General features: G+C 44.6%; 1 protein-coding gene across 6 annotated transcripts in view; it reads left to right on the top strand.

Annotated features, from left to right (window-relative positions):
- Positions 1 to 13455, top strand: part of tenm1 (teneurin transmembrane protein 1) — a 2430772-nt gene that overhangs the window by 960602 nt on the left and 1456715 nt on the right. For all 6 annotated transcript variants that reach the window (XM_087991975.1, XM_087991977.1, XM_087991976.1 and 3 more), the window contains exon 4: positions 8107 to 8175. The gene's annotated coding sequence lies outside the window, so the exon portion shown is untranslated. The remainder of the gene's footprint in view (positions 1 to 8106; positions 8176 to 13455) is intronic.

The following is a 13455-nucleotide window of genomic DNA, read 5'->3' as shown; positions in this document are numbered from 1 at the left end:
ACTGCGACGATTTACCTTGAACAGCCACAACCATCTTACTTTTGCAAGGTTTTGCAGAAGTATTTATTATAGAGTTTGTTTCATTGATCCAGTTTTATTAAAATGATTAATGCTTGACCCATAAAATGCTGCCTTGCTGACTTTCAGGAGGACATGATATGATCAGTTGGATAGAAATAGTGGGCAAGGGTATGGAGAAAAAAACAGGAGATTGGCATGAGGTAATGATGCTTGTCTGAAGAGTTGGTTCAGGCATGATGGGCTGAATGACCTCCTGCACAGTAACATTTGTGTGATTCTTTGTCGCAGTCAATCATTCTCTCCTCATCTTGAGGTAGCAATTGTCAAGTCATTCATCTGCAGTACTGCCTTCACAGTTCAAAGGTTTAGCTATTAGTGACAATTCAACCCAGAAAGAATTTAAGGCAATTTATATCAAAATGTTTTCAATAATTTTACATACAACTCACAATGGATTAAATTCATAGACTATGAGTATTCAGAAAATGTAAATGCGATCCTGCTGAAGAATATGTCCTGGATGATATTTACAACACTGATAGCACGTCAGTTTGAGATAATGAGGTTTGTTAACACATTCCAGAGAGAAAATTGACAGTATTTGTAAAATTATGAGCCACCATGGCAAATTGGGAGTTGGTGTAGTGGTTCGACAGAGTTGCAAGGAGACTCATACCTAGAAAGGTGGTTTCTGCATTAATCAGCAACTGTTTTCATTCTGTTCTGTTCTTCTATTTGAGGCTCCATTCAATAAAATTGTTAAAATTTTAACTGTGTCTTTAACTGTGTCCGATTGCAGTTACAAAATTAGCCCCTATTCTTTACAAATTATAGGAACAAAAAGTCTTTAATTGGTATTTGAGATTGTTTTTCCATGGTCACACATTCCATCATTGCAAGCAGTAAGAGCTTTGGAGGGAAGATCAAAGGCATGTCAAACTCAAATATGGATTAACTTGTTCACATAAATCAGTTGGCATCCGCTTTCAGAATTCAATTAGTTCACTCGAAAATCTGTACCTAGCTCTGTATTTGTAATCTTATTATACTATTAATATCATAAGTTAAGAGCAACATCCTCCAAACTCGGCAATCCTTCTAACACATTGAATTTTATGTGGAGCACTGACTTCTTTACTGGAGAAAGTGGATTTGTTTGCTCTGCAGGTAGCTGGTTTTCTAAGAAATATGCTTTTTAACAGGCAAAAACAGTACTCTTTTTTTTCTATGACTACCTTCAATATGATGTAAGGCACTCCCAGAAAAAAAAACTTTAAAAATCCTTCATCAATGGGTGGCTTCAAAACTTTTAATACTGCATATTTGGCACTTAAAAATAGCATCCACAAGTGCTGGTATGTTTATTGATTATGGAATTGCTGCAATGATGAAGTTATTATCTTGTAATGCTGAGAAGGTACTGTTAGGCACAATCTTCTGCCATTTTTCAAACTTTATTCAGCATGGACATTTGGATAATTTTAAGAAATAATGAGAGCACAATCGATAATCTTAATTCAATATTAAGGTTTATTAATTCACACCTACAATGCAAAATTCAGTTTTTCTTTGGACTGGACAGCACTTAACTTTATTTTAAGCAGAGCCAGAAAAGGAGCATGTAATTTCCATTGCTATCTCTTACATGTATACATGCATTTGTACATTCACACACACACAAGCATATTGTCTTTTATGGTGTGGTTTGATGTCTCATTAAGAGTTTGACTTCAAGATTTTCCAGTCAGGTAAAGCACAAAATTATGTGTCTTTGGGCTTTGACATCAACTATTTACTAAACATTATCAAACATATATGGTAATATTTAGTAGTATAAATATACTAGGGCATATAGTTATATCAGATAAGAAATAATCTATCTTCTGCATATGTTATGTCCATGTACTTGCATAACTCTCTAAATTTCCTGCCCAGTGTAGCCTAGTGTGGTCTTTAGGTGTTCTAACTCCACCAAGACTATTCTATTTCTGCTCAGCATTGTGCAGCTCCATTAAATCATTGCAAAGTTGCTTCAGGGTCATGTAGCCCTTACACAATACACTTCAAAGGTTAAGCACAATTTGACTGGATGGTAACATTTTATCCTTTTACCTGAAATCCCAGATCCTTCTGAGTCCATTCTTATCAATAGAGGTACTAGCAATACAAAGTACAAATATGATCTATGTAAAATATCACAAAATTAATCCCACATGGCAACCCTTTTGATTGCAGGCAGCCTTCTGTGAAAGAGTTCAATTTCCTTAAATATTTGCTTAGAAAAGAGATGAGGTCACCTAAATATGCTTCCCATCAGTGAATCATTCTGTCTTATATGATGATTCAGTTTTCCTTTTATTATTTGTATTTGAGCACCGAGCTGATGTTCTTCTTAATACTGAAGTCCCTGACTGTCATTCTTCTTCCTTCTGACAATTGGTTCCCTTGGCTGCAGCTGTCCTTCCATGGTCAGTCATTTTTGTTCTTTTTATGCAGTAATGAATTTACCTCCCTCGGGTCCTGATCATTATGCCTGACCAAATATACTTATAGCTGTCATAGCTTCTTGTTGTCTAAGATAGACTACAGTGGTGTATCCTCTCTCATAAATCACTGGATAGACCTAAGGGAAAACAAAGGAAGATTGGTACCTGTGAACTACCACAAAAAGCCCTGACCTAGTGCAACAAACTGGTTGAGATAGTGGTTACCATAAGGCAACAGCAGTGGTCATCAGGGAATATAATACAAAGGCCACAGTAACAGGTATTGTTTGGTTATATGAGTTCTCAACCTTTTAGCTGGCAAACATTCCTTTCAGATTGTTTGGTGACAAGCCTCTTAGCATTCTATGTAATCATATCAAGGCCTCATTTGCATATACATGCCTTTTTTAAGTACAAAATGTCTCGTCGCTTCTTGATAGCTCTTCCTGAATTTGCTACTTTCCAACAGCCTAACACATTTTTGATTTTAAAAAAAACTTTCCCTTCTATCAACAATCAACATATCCACAGCTTTCCAAGAATGTTGTTTGAATACCCAGCTTGAAGACCAATGTCAAATTAAAATACATGCACTCTTGGTACTATTTTATCCCATCATAACCCAAAATCTATTTATAAATATATGGAGTTTGCCTTGGAAATGAAAAGAAGGTTCCTTGTTGCCACGTTATTAGTTGATGTTCATTGTTTCTTTTCACTGTTGTAAAATAATCATAAATCTGTTTAAAACCAACATATTTATTGTGCACCAAGTAATTTTGTAGATGGTATGCATTTGCAAACATGATTGATAGCATTGGACCAATTTTTTTTAAAATATAAAAGAAATTAATTTTAATTCTCAAATAAAACGCCTCCAACACTAAAGTAACTCCACAGAGGCCAGTATCCCATCAGTAAGTCACCCTCTATTTTCAAATGCAAAGTTTTTGACACTGATTCAGCTCACTCAGAGGAGAAAGTGAGGACTGCGGATGCTGGAGATCAGAGCTGAAAATGTGTTGCTGGAAAAGCGCAGCAGGTTAGGCAGCATCCAAGGAGCAGGAGAATCGACGTTTCGGGCATGAGCCCTTCTTCAGGAATGAGGAAAGTGTGCCAAGCAGGTTAAGATAAAAGGTAGGGAGGAGGGACTTGGGGGAGGGGCGTTGGAAATGCGATAGGTGGAAGGAGGTTAAGGTGAGGGTGATAGGCCGGAGTGGGGTTGGGGGCGGAGAGGTCAGGAAGAAGATTGCAGGTTAGGAAGGTGGTGCTGAGTTTGAGGGTTGGGACTGAGACAATGTGGTGGGAGGGGAAATGAGGAAACTGGAGAAATCTGAGTTCATCCCTTGTGGTTGGAGGGTTCCGAGGCGCAAGATGAGGTGCTCTTCCTCCAGCCATCGTATTGCTATGGTCTGGTGATGGAGAAGTCCAAGGACCTGCATGTCCTTGGTGGAGTGGGAGGGGGAGTTGAAGTTTTGAGCCACGGGGTGGTTGGTCCGGGTGTCCCAGAGGTGTTCTCTGAAACATTCCACAAGTAGGCGGCCTGTCTCCCCAATATAGAGGAGGCCACATCGGGTGCAGCGGATGCAGTAAATGATGTGTGTGGAGGTGAAGGTGAATTTGTGGCGGATATAGAAGGATTCCTTGGGGCCTTGGAGGGAAGTAAGGGGGGAGGTGTGGGCACAAGTTTTGCATTTCTTGCGGTTGCAGGGGAAGGTGCCGGGAGTGGAGGTTGGGTTGGTGGGGGGTGTGGATCTGACGAGGGAGTCACGGAGGGAGTGGTCTTTTTGGAACGCTGATAGGGGAGGGAAATATATCCCTGGTGGTGGGGTCCGTTTGGAGGTGGCGGAAATGACGACGGATGATACAATGTATATGGAGGTTGGTGGGGTGGTAGGTGAGGACCAGTGGGGTTCTGTCCAGGTGGCGATTGGAGGGGCGGCGCTCAAGGGCGGAGGAGCAGGAAGTGGAGGAGATGCGGTGGAGGGCATCATCGACTACGTCTGGGGGGTAATTGCGGTCCTTGAAGAAGGAGGCCATCTGGTATTGGAACTGGTCCTCCTGGGAGCAGATGCATTGGAGACGAAGGAATTGGAAATATGGGATGGCGCTTTTACAGGGGACAGGGTGGGAGGAGGTGGCGTCAAGGTAGCTGTGGGAGTCGGTCGGTTTATAGTAAATGTGCCTGTTGATTCGGTCGCCGAGATAGAAATGGAGGGGTCTAGGAAGGGGAGGGAGGAGCCTGAGACGGTCCAGGTAAATTTGAGGTCAGGGTGGAAGGTGTTGGTAAAGTGGATAAACTGTTCAACCTCCTCGTGCGAGCACGAGGCAGCGCCGATACAGATATCGATGCAGCGGAGGAAGAGGTGGGGGGTGGTGCCAGGGTAGCTGCGGAAGATGGACTGTTCCACGGCCTACCCCCCATCTGGCTCTCAGGGCGACATGCCTGTTTTTTTTAAAATTTCTTTATTTTTATTAACCCCCACACTACCACCTAACTGCGGTAGTCCTTATTTTTTCCCCAGCACCCATGGTGTGTGTGTGCAGGTGTGAGACACAGTGAGAGACACAAGGTGTACGAATCTTTCAGCTATTACAAGGGGGCATAGCTTTAAATTAAGGGGGGGTAGGTATAGGACAGATGTTAGGGGTAGGTTCTTTACTCAGCGAGTCGTGAGTTCATGGAATGCCCTGCCAGTAGCAGTGGTGGACTCTCCCTCATTATGGGCATTTAAGCGGGCATTGGATAGGCATATGGAGGATAGTGGGCTAGTGTAGGTTAGGTGGACTTGGATCGGCGCAACATCGAGGGCCGAAGGGCCTGTACTGCGCTGTATTCTTCTATGTTCTATGTTCTAATTTCCACCACCAGGAAGAAAGAAAACACCCGAGTGGCTCGCGACCAGCAGTGCCCTTCACATCAAAGGGCAATGCTGTGTGATCAAACAATGAAGGGGAGGGCAGGGATTAAATCAAAATAGAGTTGGAGGGGGAAATAATGCACTCCACTCCCTGCGGCACCCACCTCTCCCTGAACAACTCCAGGGTGTTGGTGGAGACGGCGTACTCCTTACCCAAGGACACCCGGGCTCTAACGTAACCGCGGAAGAGGGGCAGGCAGTTGGCCCTAATGACCCCCTCCACGGCCCGCTGCCTGGACCTGTTGATGGCCAGTTTGGCCAGGCCCAGACGCACGAGGAGGTCTTCAGACCTGCCCTCCCTCCTCCGTACCGGGTGTCCGAAGATCAGAAGCGTGAGACTGAAGTGCAACCAAAAGCAGAAGATGAGGTTTTTAAGAAAATCAAAAAGGGAGTGCAAACACCCACACCAAAAATACAAGTGACTCCACAGCGCCACAGAACAAGCAGTTGGCCTGGAAATCTGTAAACCACAGAACAAGCAGTTGGGCTGGGAGTCTGTGAACCACCGCAATCTGCGGTTGCAGGGGACCGCTGCGTGCAGCGCCCTCCACCCCGTATCCCCGAGAGAAAGGGGGAGGACTCCCACGTAGAGAGCCCTCCACTAGGAATCCCCACTGCCCAGTGGCAACTGGGCACGCCAAGGCGTGTCTGGGCAGTGGAGGAGGGAGAAGAGGTAGATGGTGTGCAGCAGCAGTCGATACAGGGCCTGCCTGTTTACGTCCTTAAAGGGACAAAATTAAAAATTCTGGAGGCGGCTCAGGTTGTGGGGCACAGGCTCCCGCGGGAAGTACAGGACCTTGGGGCCAATGTGAAATTCCGTCCGGGCTGGGGTGAGCGCAGACGGGATCCCACCGCACACCTGAGCGTCCTCCAACTGGTGCACTACGTCAGGTCCGAGCACCGCCGTTTTAAGGCGTCAGATGGCGGTGGTACCAGACGTCTATCGCTGCCCTGCTCGCTATGTCCTGCGGCAGCGTCCAGCCCAGGCCCCCGGCACCCAGCACGTCCCTGACCCTGGTCACCCTCGCCGCCACGGCCCTCCCCTCCGACAGCCACTCGAACCCATGAGTACGGAGATGCGGATTCCTGAGCAACGGCTCCCTGACGACAGCCGCTACTCCAGCCGGAGGGTAGGCGCAATGTGATTCGACCATGTGATCCGGTCCTGGTAAAAGACAGGCAGCGTCTTGAGGGCGACCTCCAAACCGTCACGGTCGACGAACAGGAGCTGCGTGTCGTAGTTGAGGTTACGCATCAGGCGGAAAAAATACGTCGCCAGGGCGCTCCACTTAGGAGGAGGCTCGACATAAAAGGTATAGCTGCAAGGTCTGAAGGCGGAACGTTGCGACCTGGGTGCGGACGCACACCAGCGACTGACCGCCCTCCTCAATAGGGAGACTCAGACCCTGCGCAGCGACCCAGTGCATCTTTTTGTCCCAGAAGAAGTCGACCAATGTTCTCTGGATGTCAGAGACAAAGCCAGGAGGAGGGACCAAAGTGACCAATTGGTACCACAGCATGGCGGCCACCAGCTGGTTTATGACCAGCACTCAACTCCTGTAAGATAGCACTCGCAGCAGTCCTGTCCAGCGACCTCGGCGAGCTGAGACTTTGGCCTCCAGCTCCTGCCAGGATTCCTCAGCCGGGCTGAGGTAGACCCCAAGGTAGAGGAGATGGGTGGTACTCCAGCTGGACCCCCCCGTAATTCCTTCGGCAGGGAGTCCACCCACCACAGACCGACCAGTCGTCCGGAACATTTGGCCCAGTTGATCCTGGCAGAAGATGCTGCCGAGTACATGGCCTGGCACTCACGCATCCTCCCCAGGTCAGTGAAAGTGAGGAGCACGTCGTCGGCATAGGCCGAAAGGACCACCCAATGCCCGCGCTGCGCAGAACCAGCCCCGACAACCTCCTCCACAAGAGGCGCAGGAAAGGCTCCATGCACAGGGAATACAGCTGGCCGGACAGGGGGCAGCCTTGACGCACTCCTCTCCTGAAGCGAAGAGGCGCCGTCAGGGACCCGTTAACTTTAACCAGACACTCTACGGCGGCGTACAAAAGTCGGATCAGGGTGACGAACTGGCTGACCTCGTTACAAAAACTGCAAGCACCTCTAAGATCTCTGATTTTGTTCCAACACTTCTGATTTTGCCAAGCATTTGGCACGGTCCATTGCTGATTAGTTTGTAGCTTCAAATAAATTATTTTTTGTAATACTTTTGTCACAAAAGTATTTTGATATTGAAATGCATTCAAAAAAAAAAACTTACCAATTTGGAGTTGAAAGCAACTATTGGATATATATAGCAAGGAAAACAACAGTGTAGAGAGCAACAGGTATAAACTTTTGATAGTAATGGTCTATCTTTAATTTCACAAGTGCTAAAAGGCATGGTTTGAATTTTGTGCCATTTTTTGTTGTTGTTTTAGATTTTTGGCGTTTGTAGCCTCATTGCAAACTAAACTACCCTAAATGATTCAAGATCGTTGGGTTGATGGCTTTGTTTCAATATGAGCAATGACCACTGTATGAGTACTGCTCTTTTAAGCAAAGTATGAGACTAAAATTGTGTCAGAGCCTCCAGTTATGAATTTGCATTAATCACCTGCAATATTGTTTCAGGTAATTGGTTTTAAGTTTTGACTTCCTGTAATCATGCGTATTTGTGTTTCATCAGTTGTGGCCATTACTGATACTGATGTGTGACATTGGGAGGATGTAACATTAATTCTGTCGGTTCCAACTGGTGAGTGCTATCAGCAATTTTCTTTACCCTTTTCTCAATGTGTTGAATTTGTATGTATGACCAGGGCAATTCGTGATGAAGGGTGATTGACAGTCTCTAAGAGATACATAACACCTTCCAAAGATAGAAGCTGAAAAGCAAGCACTGGTATGGAAGAGGAAGCTGTCTGAAGTAGACAGTTGATGAGACAAGAGAGTTTGTCCCTGAATTGTTCACACACACAAGTCCAACATACATCAGTTACTTGTCTTAGACTCAAGTTAAATGAGATTAGAATTAATTACAGTGCAGGGTGTGAATTGCAACCTCAACATAAAGTATAAACTGAAGTATAAGTATAAACTGAGCAGTTGCCTTTACCATCTTTTATAGGCAACTAGAATTTGACATCAATATGTTGTCAGCTAGTTCTAAGACTGTTTCTGAAATGTACCAGCTGTCAGCTTATTGGCAATAACTCAGGATAGATTTAATTCTTAGGCCAGCGACATGTTCCATCTTCTACACTTGCAGTACAAGATCAGGTTTATCAACATACCTGACTGGACAGCAGATTTATAGGTGTTAAATTAAACATCAATTATTCACACCTTCAGGATTTTGTAGCGAATGTTATCTAATTGCAGAATAACATTTAATGTTCGTTGCTATGATGCAAATTTGCGATTTTTATGTATGGGCTGATTGGTTACCTTGCGTACATTGCTTGTTGTGAAATGCTGAAGGGGTAAGTTGTTTGATAAGATCTGCCAATAGTTGTGATGGATAACCCACATATATATCTTCGTACCTGCATTGAAATTCATGCAGCATTATACTCATTTATTTGGGAGGCAGGATGTCTTTTATGCTTAATGATAGCATCCTGTTAGTAGCCAAAATCATACCTGTTGCTACTGTTATTGTAGCAATACAAAGCAGAAGGCTTCACCTGCTACTCAAACTTTTGAAATACCTCCCTCTTCCAGTATAATCTGGACTGGACACTTTACAAAATTATGATGGCTTCAGCCCATTTATGATCTTGTCTTATTGAGCAAGAAATGACTTGACAATCAATTAAGATTTTCAGTTATACTCACTTTGGCACACTTGCATATATACTGGAAGCTACATATATAACACACAGAACCCTGTTCTTTACTGACAGAATGAACATCTATGCCTGCTTCAACACACTTCTCAGTGTCAACCTGCCTGGTCTATAATTTAAAAAAAAACTTAGCTGTTAACTGTCAATCATTGTTAATTGGTATCTTTTCCATGGCAGCACCTCTACCAATCACATGTAAGCACATCAGCACTATTTTCTCACTCGGTAGGATTATTGTTGCCTCTTTGGTATAATTTTAAGTGAATTATCCTACAAGTACAAGATGAAGAGCTCAACAAAATGTCCTTTTCGAGCAATAAATCTAAAATTATTGGATATTTATATTCAGTTTTGCAGAAATTTCAATTTATGGTATTAGCATATGAAAACTTCAATTTTGTGACATCTTTGTATATTACTTTACCAGTAAATGGTTTAAAAATATCCATTAAAATAAATGTTAAATTGTGATGCTGATGTGCTTTAATTTCAAAGTAATTCTATTGACACATTTCAAATGATACTTTAAAGCTATTCACCGACTGGTGAATATCCAAGTTATTTTGATTTTCAAAGAGGAAAGATTTGCACTGTCTACAAATTGCATCTTCTACCATTGACAATACAGCTCGAAGACTTAGGAGCCTTTGTTTTCAAATAGAAAACATCCAGGTATATTGAGGGAAATAATTTACCTGTTTCAATTTTGAATGTCAAATAAGAAACAGAGGGGAAAAAAAATGACACAGGTAGACTTGTGTTTAAACAACACCCATTATCAATTAAGGAAATCCCAAAGCATTTTACAGGTTGTGAAGTACTTTGGAATGCTTTCACAACTGAAACAAATCAGCTGATCTGTGAGAAAATAAATCACACAAATCTGGTTTAGTGAGGGATAAATATTGGTTTGGTGACTGGGGAAACTCCCCTGCTTTCTTTTGAATTAGTGCCATGGATTCTGCTTGACATTCCATTTGAGAGACAACACCTCCAAAAGTACAGCATTCTATTAATATGGCACAGGAGTGTTGGCCATAATATGCAGAGGTGCCTCATTTAAGTTTCTCATTCTGTCTTTGACATTTTCTCTCTTTTTCACTTCCTTTGACTGTTGTCACTATTAATATTCAAATATTGTTTAACTGCTACTTTCCTTAACTATTGAGTGACTGTAAGACCTCATGGAAGGAGTGATGGAAGAAGAAGTGCCAAGTAGGTGAACCATCTTGGTCTGCTTCAGAGGTCCACAGCATCATAGATACCACTTTGCAGCTAACACACTGCGTACTGCAAAGACTGTGGATCCTGACAACATGCCAGCAATAGTGCTGATGGTTCTGCTCTGAACCTGCTCTACCCCTAGCCAAACTGGTCAAGTTCTGCTACAACACTGGCATCTACCTTATAATGTGGAAATATGCCTAAATATGTCCTGCAGATAAAAGGCATGACAAATCCAAATTGGATAATTCCTGCCCAATCAAATCAGTCTCCTCTCATCCATCAGTAAAATGATGAAAGGTGTCATTAGGAAGCAGCACCTGCTCAGTAAAAACCTGCTAATTGACATCAGGTTTGGATTCCACGAGGGTCACTCACCTCCTGAGCTCATTACATGTTCAAAGATGGACAAAATGGCTGAATTCCAGAGGTGAACTGAAAGTGGCCACCCTTGACATCAAGGCCACATTCAATGGGGTAGAGCATGAAGGAGGGCTCACAAAGCTGGAGTGATTGGGAATTGGGGCAAGACTCTCCACTGATTGGAGTCATGCCTGGCACAAAAGAAGATGAATGTACTTGTTGGAGGTCAGATATCTCAGCTTCAGGATATCTGAGCAGGTATTCCTCAGGGTGGTGTCCCAGGCCCAACCATCATCAGCTGCAACATCAATGATTTTCAATCCATCATGAGGTCAGATTGCACAATGTTCAACATCATTCACAACTCCTCAGATTCTGAAGCAGTTTGTGTTCAAATGCAGCAAGACATGGACAGTATCCAACTTTGGACTGAAATGTGATAAATAGCATTCATGGCACACAAATGCCAGACAATGAAAGTCTGGAACAAGAAGGAATAAAGCAATTGACCTTGACATTCAATTTCATTACCATCACTGATCCCCACTTTCAAAAGCCTGGAGGTTATTATTGACTAAAAATTGAACTGGACCAGCCATATAAATCAGTGGCTACTGGAGAAGGTCAAGGCTAGGAATCCTGTGCAAGTAACTCACCTCTTGACTCCCTAATGCCTGCCCACCATCCACAAAGAACAGGAAAATTGGCATTTCAGGTAGGAGTCCTTCATCAGGAATGAGGCTGGAAGCCTCTGGGGTGGAGAGATAAATGGGAGGGGGTGGGGCTGGGAAGAAGGTAGCTGGGAGTGCAATTGGTGGATGGAGGAAGGAGTAAAGGTGATAGGTCGGAGAGGAGGGTGGAGTGGATAGTTGGGAAGGAAGATTGACAGGTGGGACACCCCTCAACTATGACCTCACACCCCCATCACCAAACCATCATTCCCAGACCATATACAATCTCATCACCTCAGGGGACCACCCATTCATGCTTCCAACCTCATAGTTCAGGACCCTGCACCACCCAATTCTACCTCTTTCCCAAGATCCACAAGCCTAACTAACCCGGCCGACCCATTGTCTCAGCCTGCTTCTGGCTACCGAACTCATCTCCACCTACCTCGATATTGTCCTACTCCCCCCAGTCCAGGAACTCTTCACATACATTCGGGACACCACCCACCCCTCCACCTCCTCCAAGACTTCCATTTCCCTAGCCCCCAATGTCTCATCTTCGCCATGGACATCCAGTCCCTCTACACCTCCATCTGCCATGACCAGGGCCTCGAAACACTCCGTTTCTTCCTCTCCTAATGTCCCAAGCAGTACCCTTCCACTGACACTCTCATTCGTTTGGCTGAACTGGTCCTTACTCTCAACAATTTCTCTTTTGAATCTTCCCACTTCCACCAGACAAAAGGGGTAGCCATGGGCACCTGCATGGACCCCAGCTGTGCCTGTCTCTTTATCGGCTACGTAAAACAGTACATCTTCCGGAGTTAAACTGGCACCACTCCTCATCTTTTCCTCCATTTCATTGATGACTGCATCGGTGCCACTTAGTGCTCCCACAAGGAGGTTGAGCAGTTCATCAATTTCACCAACACATTCCACCCCGACCTTACATTCACATGGACCATCTCTGACACCTCCCTCCCCTCCTAGACCTCTCTGTCTCCATCAACGACAACCGACTCAACACTGATATTTTTTTATAAACCCACCACCTCTCACATTTACCTGGATTAAACCTCCTCCTACCCTACCTCCTGCAAAAATGCTATCCCACATTCCCAATGCCTCCGCCTCCGTTGTATCTGCTCCCAGGAGGACCAGTTCCACCACAGAACATACCAGATAGCCTCCTTCTTTAAAGACCGTAATTTCCCCTTCCACGTGGTTGACGATGCCCTCCAACGCATCTCATCCATGTCCTGCACCTCCACCCTCAAACCCCATCCCTTCACCTGCATCAAGGACAGACCCCCCCCACCCCGGTCCTTAACCTCCAACCCACCAACCTCTGCATAAACTGCATCATTCGTCAACATTTCCGTCACCTACAAATGGACCCCACCACCAGGGATATATTTCCCTCCCCACACCTATTTGATTTCTGCAAAGACCGTTCCTTCTGTCTCTACCTGGTCAGGTCCATGGCCCCCAACTGCAGATGCTGGAGTTTAGAGTCAAGATTAGAGTAGTGCTGGAAAAGCACAGCAAGCCAGGCAGCGTCCGAGGAGCAGGAAAATCAATGTTTCGGGCAAAAGCCCTTCATCAGGAATGAAGGTGGGAGCCTCGACCTCATTCCTGAAAAAGGGCGCCTGCCCAAAACGTCAATTTCCCTGCTTTTCAGATGCTGCTTGACCTGCTGTGCTTTTCCAGCACCACTCTAATCTTTACTCTAACCTCCAGCATCTGTAGTACCCACTTTCACCTGCCATCCAGGATAAAGCAGCCTACTTGATTGGCAACTCATCCACAACTTCCACTCCCTCTACCACTGATGATTAGGAGCAGCAGCAAGTACCATCTGCAAGATTCACTACTCAAATTCACTAAAACTCCTTCCAAATCCATGACTACTACCAACTAGAAGGACAA

This window comes from Chiloscyllium plagiosum, unplaced genomic scaffold (genome assembly GCF_037043375.1).
Source record: "Chiloscyllium plagiosum isolate Xiang-an unplaced genomic scaffold, Cpla_swu_hap1 HiC_scaffold_11, whole genome shotgun sequence".
Taxonomy (NCBI): Eukaryota; Metazoa; Chordata; class Chondrichthyes; order Orectolobiformes; family Hemiscylliidae; genus Chiloscyllium; species Chiloscyllium plagiosum.
The sequence above is the reverse complement of the archived record's forward strand: the minus strand, read 5'-3'. Positions and strand labels throughout refer to the sequence as shown.